Source organism: Lucilia cuprina, chromosome 5, assembly GCF_022045245.1.
Source record: "Lucilia cuprina isolate Lc7/37 chromosome 5, ASM2204524v1, whole genome shotgun sequence".
In the NCBI taxonomy this organism is placed as follows: Eukaryota; Metazoa; Arthropoda; class Insecta; order Diptera; family Calliphoridae; genus Lucilia; species Lucilia cuprina.
Genome location: NC_060953.1, coordinates 2579597 through 2590178, shown reverse-complemented (window position 1 = coordinate 2590178; position 10582 = coordinate 2579597). Strand labels below are relative to the sequence as shown.

Sequence of the window (10582 nt, the reverse complement as noted above, 5' to 3'; positions counted from 1 at the left end):
CTATACAATTTTACTCCACTTTATTATTATGACAAACTGCAGGTAGAAAATTTAACAACAACATTTTAGCAGCTGCTGCTAAAAACTGCAGCAAGGTGATTCACTTGAATTCCAAGAAAGGAAAACCAACAACAACTATTAAACAAAAGGATTTTCTAAAATTTTATTAAGATTTATTTACATCTCTAAATTTGTTTGGCAAAATTAAAAAGCTTTTTAAGAAATATATAGTGAAAAATAATTGCAAATTATAGCAAAACTATAAAAATTACAAACATTCTTTATTAAAAGCTTCAAAAACTTTTAAATACTTTATAAACTTCCTCATAACGCTTGATCGTTTAAAATTTATTTTAAATTTCAACGGTTTTTAACGTTTTCTTTCTACTCTTTACTTCATCAACACAGAAAAATGCAAATATCCCTAAACAACAAACGGGATCGCGATCATGTGCTGTTTTGCAAAAACATGTTTATAAGCAAACGATCATTTGATCGTTCAACGTTCGTTTTGTTCGTAAAATTCGTCATCATTTTTAAACGTAATCAACAGCGTCATAGTTATTATTATCAGGCATGGAAAATTTAGTATTTTCGTACTTGTTGATATTGAAAAATATCAAACTAGACTACAACCTACAGTATAGTATAAAGCCTAGTCTATAATCTAGTCTACAGTCTAGTCTATAATCTAGTCTACAGTCTAGTCTATAATCTAGTCTATAGTCTATTTTATAGTCTAGTCTATAGTCTAGTCTATAGTCTAGTCTATAGTCTAGTCTATAGTCTAGGCTATAGTCTAGTCTATAGTCTAGTCTATAGTCTAGTCTATAGTCTAGTCTATAGTCTAGTCTATAGTCTAGTCTATAGTCTAGTCTATAATCTAGTCTATAGTCTAGTCTATAGTCTAGTCTATAGTGTAGTCTATAGTCTAGTCTATAGTCTAGTCCATAGTCTAGTCTATAGTGTAGTCTATAGTCTAGTATATAATGTAGTCTATAGTCTAGTCTATAATGTAGTCTATAGTCTAGTCTATAATGTAGTCTATAGTCTAGTCTATAGTCTAATCTATAGTCTAGTCTATAGTATAGTCTAATCTATAATCTAGTCCATAGTACAGTCTAGTCTATAGTCTAGTCTATAGTCTAGTCTATAGTCTAGTCTATAGTCTAGTCTATAGTCTAGTCTATAGTCTAGTCTATAGTCTAGTCTATAGTCTAGTCTACAGTCTAGTCTACAGTCTAGTCTATAGTCTAGTCTATAGTCTAGTCTGTAGTCTAGTCTATAGTCTAGACTATAGTCTAGTCTATAGTCTAGTCTATAGTCTAGTCTATAGTCTAGTCTATAGTCTAGTCTATTGTCTAGTCTATAGTCTTGTCTATAGGCTAGTCTAGTCTATAGTCTAAAAAGTATTTTTAAGGTTACACTATTTCAATGTTTCAATTTTCCATGCCTGATTATATTGCTGTTGTTGCCATAAGAGTGGACTTTTTTTGGTTTGTTTATTGTTTATTTTAATAACTAAATAAAACCGCGTGCTCCCTGAACAGTAAAAGGGTACTGAAGGGGAGGAAAGCTAAGCAGCAATACAAATATTATTCTTAAGCTTTTATCAGTTTCAGTTTTTTTTTTTTCAATTCAACCTTTAATAGCGTGACGTGTGCGTCACCAACATCATCATCATAAAGTGTTAAGAACATTCATGTAGTTCTAGAGAGTATTTTGCGCTTTAGATTTGAATTTTGCCCGCAACGTACGTTTTAACGTTCACAATAATTACTGATCGTGTTAAAGTTGTGTGCAAACGATCATTTGCTTTAAAACAAATCTCGAATATGGAAAAAGAAAGAAAAATAGTTTTTACATACAGTCGCCCCGCTTAATATTAAAACGGTTTCTTTGTTGAAGCAACAAAATGTGCTTTTTATTTTTACTGATCACTCACTGCTGATCAACAAAGCGTCAGCATAAATATTGAAAATTTCATTTAACAATGAAATTCGCATATATAAAATTAAAAATTATTAAGTACAGTTTGAAGAGAAAATTTAGCAAGAATTGGAAATATATAGAAATCTGAATTCAAATAAGAGTTTCAAACATAAATTCTTTTTAAAATGTATGAAAATGATGTTTAAAATAAGTTCCTGTATATGTTTGTATCACCACAATATTATGAAATAAAATATCGAAAGGTTTTCAGAAATTTATTATGAAATATAGGTCTGGATATGAGTAATATAGTTCAGTCATAAATTTAAGTAAAATTTAATTGAATTAATGAAGGTTGTTATCGAAAAAATAAATAAAACTAAAAATTGCATTCTTAGCTAAATATACCACAACCTTATTTGTGTGATGAACAATTTCAAAAATTAAGGTAATTTTATACTATTACCTTAATGAGTGATGAGTCTGTACAGTTGTGTGGAAAAAAGTAGCACGAGTGATGAAATAAATTAAGACTTCTCTACCTGAGGTCGGCTTAACAAAGTTAGATAGATAGATAGATAGATAGATAGATAGATAGATAGATAGATAGATAGATAGATAGATAGATAGATAGATAGATAGATAGATAGACAGACAAATAGATAAATAGATAGACAGACAAATAGATAGATAGATAGATAGATAGATAGATAGATAGATAGATAGATAGATAGATAGATAGATAGATAGATAGATAGATAGATAGATAGATAGAGAAATTAGAATGGAATGGGTCCAAGAATATTGCACGATTTAGGAGGCATTAATTGAACAATGTCTCCTCAAAACTACTTGCAGAGTTCAAAGACTTTATTTATCCAATTGTGGTTGCCATTGCATATAGTAGGTATTGGCTTTAAGAATTCTGATACTTTTTTAACCGCTAGCTGATAGTTGGATCTATTTGTCCAGTAGTCCCTATTTGAAAACTTTTATGTATAAAGTCTAAAGTTGTAAGACAAATTTGCTCATGGAGAGCTACCCCAATTGTCATATAGCCCTTGGATAGGGGATACCCTGTATATCTGGATAGATATTGTTCGTGATCAATCTAGTTAATTTCACAACATATGAAATTAACACTGCTCTCTCTTCTCACACAACTGCAGTTGCTACAATTCGCTGGCACTTTGAAAAGTAAAAGCAGTTTATGTTTAAAATGAGGAGTAAACCTAGTAGCTGTTTGCCTTTAAGGAAACAGAAAGAGATTCTAAAGTAAATATAAATTTATCTTTGAAAACAAAAGATACAAAACAACAAGTAAATATGTTTACGTACGGCACTCACTGCTGACTAATTTACTAGTTTACCTTTAAGCGGTAATTGAATTTTAATTCCTTTTTTAAAAAAGACTGTCAAAGTAAACGTGAATGCGAGAACGTGTAATTGCTAAACATATGCAAGCATGCGCCGTAGAGTGTTTAAAATGTGTTTAGCGGATTTTGGGAAATTTCGAAATTTTGAATTTTACCTGAATTAACGCGAATTCGCAAGAAAATATTTGCTAATAAAGGAGCACACATGGTGGAAAGTTTCGAAAAAATATTGGAAATATAGAGATGAGTAATAAATGGATTAAAGTTCTGCAGAGATTTTAGAATTAACATTTATTACCTTGTTAAGGTATGTTTTAGTTTACGCTACGTTTTAGAAATGGAAAATTTTCAAAGAGGAAAATTTTTACAAAAGTTTTCTTTGAGAGAATGAACCTTTCTATTTCACAATTTGCAGTTTATGTCAAATATTTTTTTGTTGCATAGAATGTACAGTTTTTGCACTTTTTGTTTAAAAGTGCAATTTTTGCACATTTTGTTTAAAGGTGCAATTTTGCACTTTTTGTTTAAAACTGCAATTTTCGCAATTTTTTCAGTAAAAGGAGCTTTTAATGCATTTTTTGCTTAGAAAATTGTTAAGAAAAAACGTTTTGCATAAAAATTTTACTTTTTGCTTAAAAATGCAACATTTGCACTTTTTTGTAAAAAGTGCGTCAAATGCCTCTTTGCTTAAAAATGCAACATTTGCACTTCTTTTAGTAAACTTGCACCATTGTAAAGAAACAACTTAATTAAACTTTTTGCTTAAAAATTCAAAATTTTGCAAATTTTTTTGTGAAAATGCACTTTTTGCATTAAAAATTAGCTTTTTACATAAAAAGGCATTTTTTTTTCATAAAAATCACAATTTTAGATTAAAATGTACTTTTTGCCTTAAAATATAGTTTTTCTTCAAAATACAAAATTAAAAATCAACTTAATGGAAATTTTGCATAAAAATTAAACTTAAAAAATTGCACTTTTTGTATAAAAACTCATTTTTTCCCTAAAATTTACTTTTTACATAAAACTTATTATTTTAGATTAAAATGACCTTTTATACAAAAATGCACTTTTGCCCATAAATATCATTATTTTAGAATTAAATTCACTTTTACACAAAAATGCACTTTTGTCTCATAATGCCGCATTTTTTTTGTACCAAAACTTACTTTTTCAATAAAAATTACCATTTTGGATAAAATTGCACTTTTTGCCACAATTTTTTTTTCAAAATACACTTTTTGTATTAAAACGTATTTTGCAGAAAAATTTACTTCATTATTTTGAATTCAAATTCAATGTTTACACAAAAATGCCCTTTTGCCCATAAAAATCATTATTTTACATTAAAATTCACTTTTACACAAAAATGCATTTTTGCCCCGTAATATAGCATTTGTTGCACCAAAATGTACTTTTTCCATAAAAATCACAATTTTAGATTAAGTTGCACTTTTTGCCTCAAAATGTAGTTTTTTCTTAAAATACACTTTTTAGATAAAAAATTAACTTTTATCAATGTACAAGAAAATGCACTTTCTACAAAAATGTGCATTTGCCCTTTTTGTAAAAAAATGCACTTTCTACAGAAAAATGCCCCTTTTGCATAAAAATGCCCTTTTTGCAAAAAAATGCACTTTCTACAGAAAAATTCCCGTTTTGCATGAAAATGCACATTTTGAATAAAAATGCATTTTTTGTCTAAAAATTTACTTTTTAGTAATAATAATCATTTAAGATAAAAATGCACTTTATGCACAAAAATGCACTTTTTTCTTGAAACTATACACTTTTTGATTAAATTAGCAATTTTTGCATGAAAATTTTAGAACATCGAATATAAAATATTTAAAATGTAAAGATCATATTTGAACATATAAAAGCATATTTCTATATAAAATGCATAATTTATATTTGAATAAAGAAAATTGTTACGAGTAATGCAAAAAAAACATTTATCTACATGAAAAGCATATTTTTATAAAAAAAAAAATTGTAAAAAACCCGATTACGTTTAACAAATCATTTGTTTTGTCATTGCTGTAAACACGTCACATTTTGTAATATATGTTATAAATATCACAATTATGTTAAAATAATAATAAACAACAACTTTATTAACTTTCCTAGAGAAGATAGCAGCAGTAGTATATACCAGACCTTAACTATTGCGAAAGACTTGATATTTTGTTAAATGCCATGAAAGTGAAAGTAATTTCTTTTTTCACTTGTAAATTGCACAATTTGCTAAATAAATGCTACTGTTTTTTTTGCCAACTTTACTTACTTATAATGTACCCAAAGTTTCAATTTATAAACACAATAAACTTTATTAAAAAAAAGCGACGTTTCTTTTTTTTAAAGTTACGACTTAAAAAAGAGCTCAAAATAAACATCGCACTAACATACAACTGTTATTAAACTACTGACCATTTAAAATAATTTGCATGTTAGCTGTTGTTTACATTTGCAAAGTTGTATTATGATTATATCATTTTATTTCCGCCATAATCAAAAACTTTCTTCTTCTTCATCATCATCATCATCATTAGTTTGTACGTCGTAGTCGTCGTCATCATCATGACTTAGCTTTACACTTTCTCCCAAAGTCGTTGAACTTAAAAAAAGTTTTGTAAAGAAAATGCTTTCTAAAAACCCAACAGTTCAATAACCCCCGTCTTTTCACTGTAAACTACTACACCATACCCACTATAACAGTTACACACTCTCGATCATTCATAAAAATTCCAAAAAATATATGAAAAAAATTCAAATCACTCTCACCTTCTTCTAATACATAGTACAACACTCACTCTCTTTTGTTTTTACAAATAGAAAAGAGAACGAGGTCTGTCAAAAAAATTAGCTTCAAAAAGATCGAAGAATGGATACTAATTGATCGTAAACCTAAATTGATCGCTTTCCTACCTTATCGCTAAACTCTCTAAGCAATAACACTTACTACTTGATCGTAAGAAAGATCGCGATAGAAGAGGAGATCACGATTTAATTGAAAATTACTCTGATCTCATAATAAAAACAAAACAATTGAAAGGAAATAACCAAAAAAGCAGAATCGTATTGAAGAGGGGGAAAAAGGAGTATCTCTATGGAGGATTTATAATTATCATTAAGCAGATTTAAGATCGCAGTTGCTATTAGTTCTATAGACTAGACTATATACTAGACTATAGACTAGACTATAGACTAGACTATAGACTAGATTATAAACTAGACTATAGACTAGATTATAAACTAGACTATAGACTAGACTAGACTATAGACTAGACTATAGACTAGACTATAGACTAGAATATTGACTAGTCTATAGTAGACTAGACTATAGACTAGACTATAGACTAGACTATAGACTAGACTATAGACTAGACTATAGACTAGACTATAGACTAGACTCTAGACTAGACTATAGACTAGACTATAGACTAGACTATAGACTAGACTATAGACTAGACTATAGACTAGACTATAGACTAGACTATAGACTAGACTATAGACTAGACTTTAGACTAGACTTTAGACTAGACTATAGACTAGACTATAGACTAGACTATAAACGAGACTAAAGACTAGACTATAAACGAGACTATAGACTAGACTATAGACTCTACTAGACTCTATGAAGTATCGAAAAAGCTCGATCTAACATATGATATTTCTTTAACTTCCAAAAGCCTTTTAAGTTAGCCCTCTTAATCTTAAATCCTAAACAATGTTGTCTGGTAATTCATACAAAATTTATTTAAGCTAACATTACATTTCTTCAACTTTATCTTTGCTTTAGCAAGATCCACCACGAAATATTTCAAACAAACAACAAAGAAAAGAAAAAAAGCTTTCCAAAGCAAAAGGCCAATGACACCGACAATAAGTGTGTGGCGCACACACTTACTGCGTTAAAGAGCTCAAAGAAAGTTTCTCAAGGAAATGTAAGTTTATATAAACCAAAAAAAAAAAAATATTGATACCTGTGCTGCTGCTGCTACTGGTTGGATATAAAAATGTTCAAGTATTACAAAACCCGGCAACAACAAGAATGACGAAAACAATCGTGATTATGGAATGTTTGTTTATTTTTTTGTGGTCTCTCTAAATAGTTGTCTCTAGTAGTGTCGTACAATGATGATGTATAGTTGATGAGTTGGGAAATTTCACTTTCTTTTCCTACTACGTAGTAGTTTTAGTAGTTTACTATTTTGTGTAACAAAATTGGGGTGAATAAACTAGAAATAAAAGAGCTGTAAAAAAACGAAATACTATTCTAAAGAAAAGTGTGTTATAAGTTGCCGCTGCAACAATGTTTCAAAACGTTTGAAAGGGGGAAATTTGAAGTACTTTAAAATGAAAGTGTGCCAAGTGAAGTAGTGAAAAGAAAATGAAAATGAAATAATTAGAATATTAAGGTTTATAGAACTCTTTTAAAAGTTGCCCTGTTAAGTAAAATGTATTCTGTAGTCAAGTTTAGTCTATAGTCTAGTCTATAGTCTAGTCTATAGTCTAGTCTATAGTCTAGTCTATAGTCTAGTCTATAGTCTAGTCTATAGCCTAGTCTATACTCAAGTCTATATTCTAGTCTATATTCTAATCTATAAACTAGTCTATAGTCTAGTCTATAGTATAGTCTACAGTCTAGTCCACACTCTAGTCTAGAGTCCAGTCTTTAGTCAAGTCTTTCGTCTAGTCTTTATACTTGTCTGTAGTCTAGTCTATAGTCTAGTCTAAAGTACAGTCTATAGTATAGTATTTAGTCTAGTCTTTAGTCTACAGTCTAGTATGTAGTCGAGTCTCCAGTCTAGTCATTATTCTAGTATATAGTCTAGTGTTTCGTCTTGTCTTTTGTCTAGTCATTCGTCTAGTCTATAGCTATTGTCTAGTTGCTAGACCAGTCTATAGTCTGCGATATATCCTGGTCTTTAATCTAGTCTATGGTCTAGTCTACAGTCTAGTCTACAATCTAGTCTATAGTCTAGTCTTTAGTCTAGTCTTTAGTCTAGCCTTTAGTCTAGTCTTTAGTCTAGTCTTTAGTATAGTCTTTAGTATAGTCTTTAGTATAGTATAAAGTTCAGACTATAGTCTAGTCTACAGTCTAGTCTATAGTCTGGTCTATAGTCTGGTCTATAGTCTGGTCTATAGTCTGGTCTATAGTCTGGTCTATAGTCTGGTCTACAGTCTAGCCTACAGCCTAGTCTATAGTCTAGTCTTTAGTCTAGTCTATAGTCTAGTCTATTGTCTAGTCTTTAGTCCAGTCTATAGTCTAGTCTATAGTCTAATCTATAGTCTAGTCTATTGTCTAGTCTATAGTCTAGTCTATAGTCTAGTTTATAGTCTAGTCTATAGTCTAGTTTATAGTCTAGTCTGCAGTCTAGTCTACAATCAAGTCTATGGTATAGTCTTTAGTCTAATATTTCGTCTAGTCTTTAGTCAAGTCTTTAGTCTAGTATATAGTCTAGTATATAGTCTAGTTTATAGTCTAGTCTAGTCTATAGTCTAGTCTATAGTCTAGTCTATAGTCTAGTCTATAGTCTAGTCTATAGTCTAGTCTATAGTCTAGTCTATAGTCTAGTCTATAGTCTAGTCTATAGTCTAGTCTATAGTCTAGTCTATAGTCTAGTCTATAGTCTAGTCTATAGTCTAGTCTATAGTCTAGTCTATAGTCTAGTCTATAGTCTAGTCTATAGTCTAGTCTATAGTCTAGTCTATTGTCTAGTCTATAGTCTAGTCTATAGTCTAGTCTATAGGACAGTCTATAGTACAGTCTTTAGTCTAGTCTATAGTCTACAGTGTAGTATGTAGTCGAGTCTTCAGTCTGGTCTTTATTCTAGTATATAGTCTAGTGTTTCGTCTTGTATATAGTCTAGTCTTTTGTGTAGTCATTCGTCTGGTCTATAACTATTGTCTAGTTGCTAGACCAGTCTATAGTCTGCGATATATCCTAGTCTTTAAACTAGTCTATAGTCTAGCCTATAGTCTACTCAGCTAAAGTCTACTTTAATATCGCCTATAGTCAAAATTATAGTCTAACCCATGAAATCAGTCTGACAACAACTCTAGAGGTAAACTTCAAGCCATTTAAAAACTTCAAACATGAAACAAAACAATGTAAATTTTATTAAGAAACTTAATACGATTCAAGTTGATTTCAAGTCTCTATGAAATTTCCAACATTGAACCAAAAACTATAATAATATAATATATTTTATTTTTGTTAGTATACTTCCAACTTGACCTAATACTGTTTAAAATTAACCATATTTGAAGTTTTTGTATTAACACATTTTTTGGTTTGTCCATGTATTTATAAATATTAACAACTACAACCTTATAATACATTGAAACATTTATAAGTCTATGAAATTTATTAAACAAATTTAAATTTATGTATAAGCTCTTACAACTTAAATTAACACAATACAGTTTGAGATATTTTTTTTTCTTTTTGGGGGGAAAAAAATAAAATTTTGTTTTATTGCAACCAACCTTGAATAAAGCGGCCTTCGCCTTAAAACTTTAAAATTAAAACAAAAAAATTGAGAAAAAAGTTTTTATACTTAAAATTTTATCCATAAACAAAGAAACAAAATTTAAACAAATGTATTTAATTTTTAAGAAACTCAAAAAAAAAACTGATGATAAAGCACGTGAAGAGTGAAATATTTAAGTAAATTGTTTAATTGCTTCATTCCTGCTGTAAGTAGTTTGAAACAAAAAATCAAGTTTTTGGGTTTAAAAAAGTGACGATTTGGTAATGAAGGTGTGTTTACTGACAGAGGGAGTTGGTGAGGTTAAGGGAAATGTTGAAATAAGAATCAGTTTTTTTTGTTGTTAAAAATAAAAGGAGTTGGAGCAAAAAACTTAAGACAGCTTAAGGGGGTTTAAACAGAAGCCAGGTGTTTCTTTAAATAGATTAATTTTAAAAGAGAACTTACGAAAATTATAAATTGAACTGCAGTAACTCAGGACTGCAATCCACACTTCAGTCTCGCCTATAGTCTGTTCTTTAAGTTAGCCTATAGTTCAGGCTATAGTCTAGTCAATAGTCAAGACTATAGTCTAGTCTATAGTCTAGTCTATAGTCTAGTCTATAGTCTAGTCTATAGTGTTGTCTATAGTCTATAGTCTAGTCTATACTCTAGTCTATAGTCTAATTTGTAGTCTCTTCTATAGTCTAGTCTATAGTCTAGTCTATAGTCTAGTCTATAGTCTAGTCTATAGTCTAGTCTATAGTCTAGTCTATAGTCTAGTCTATAGTCTAGTCT

The 10582-nt window shown here is 29.6% G+C and overlaps 1 protein-coding gene across 1 annotated transcript in view; it reads right to left on the bottom strand.

Moving 5' to 3' along the window:
• Positions 1 to 10582, bottom strand: part of LOC111689943 (protein ORD) — a 57464-nt gene that overhangs the window by 20861 nt on the left and 26021 nt on the right.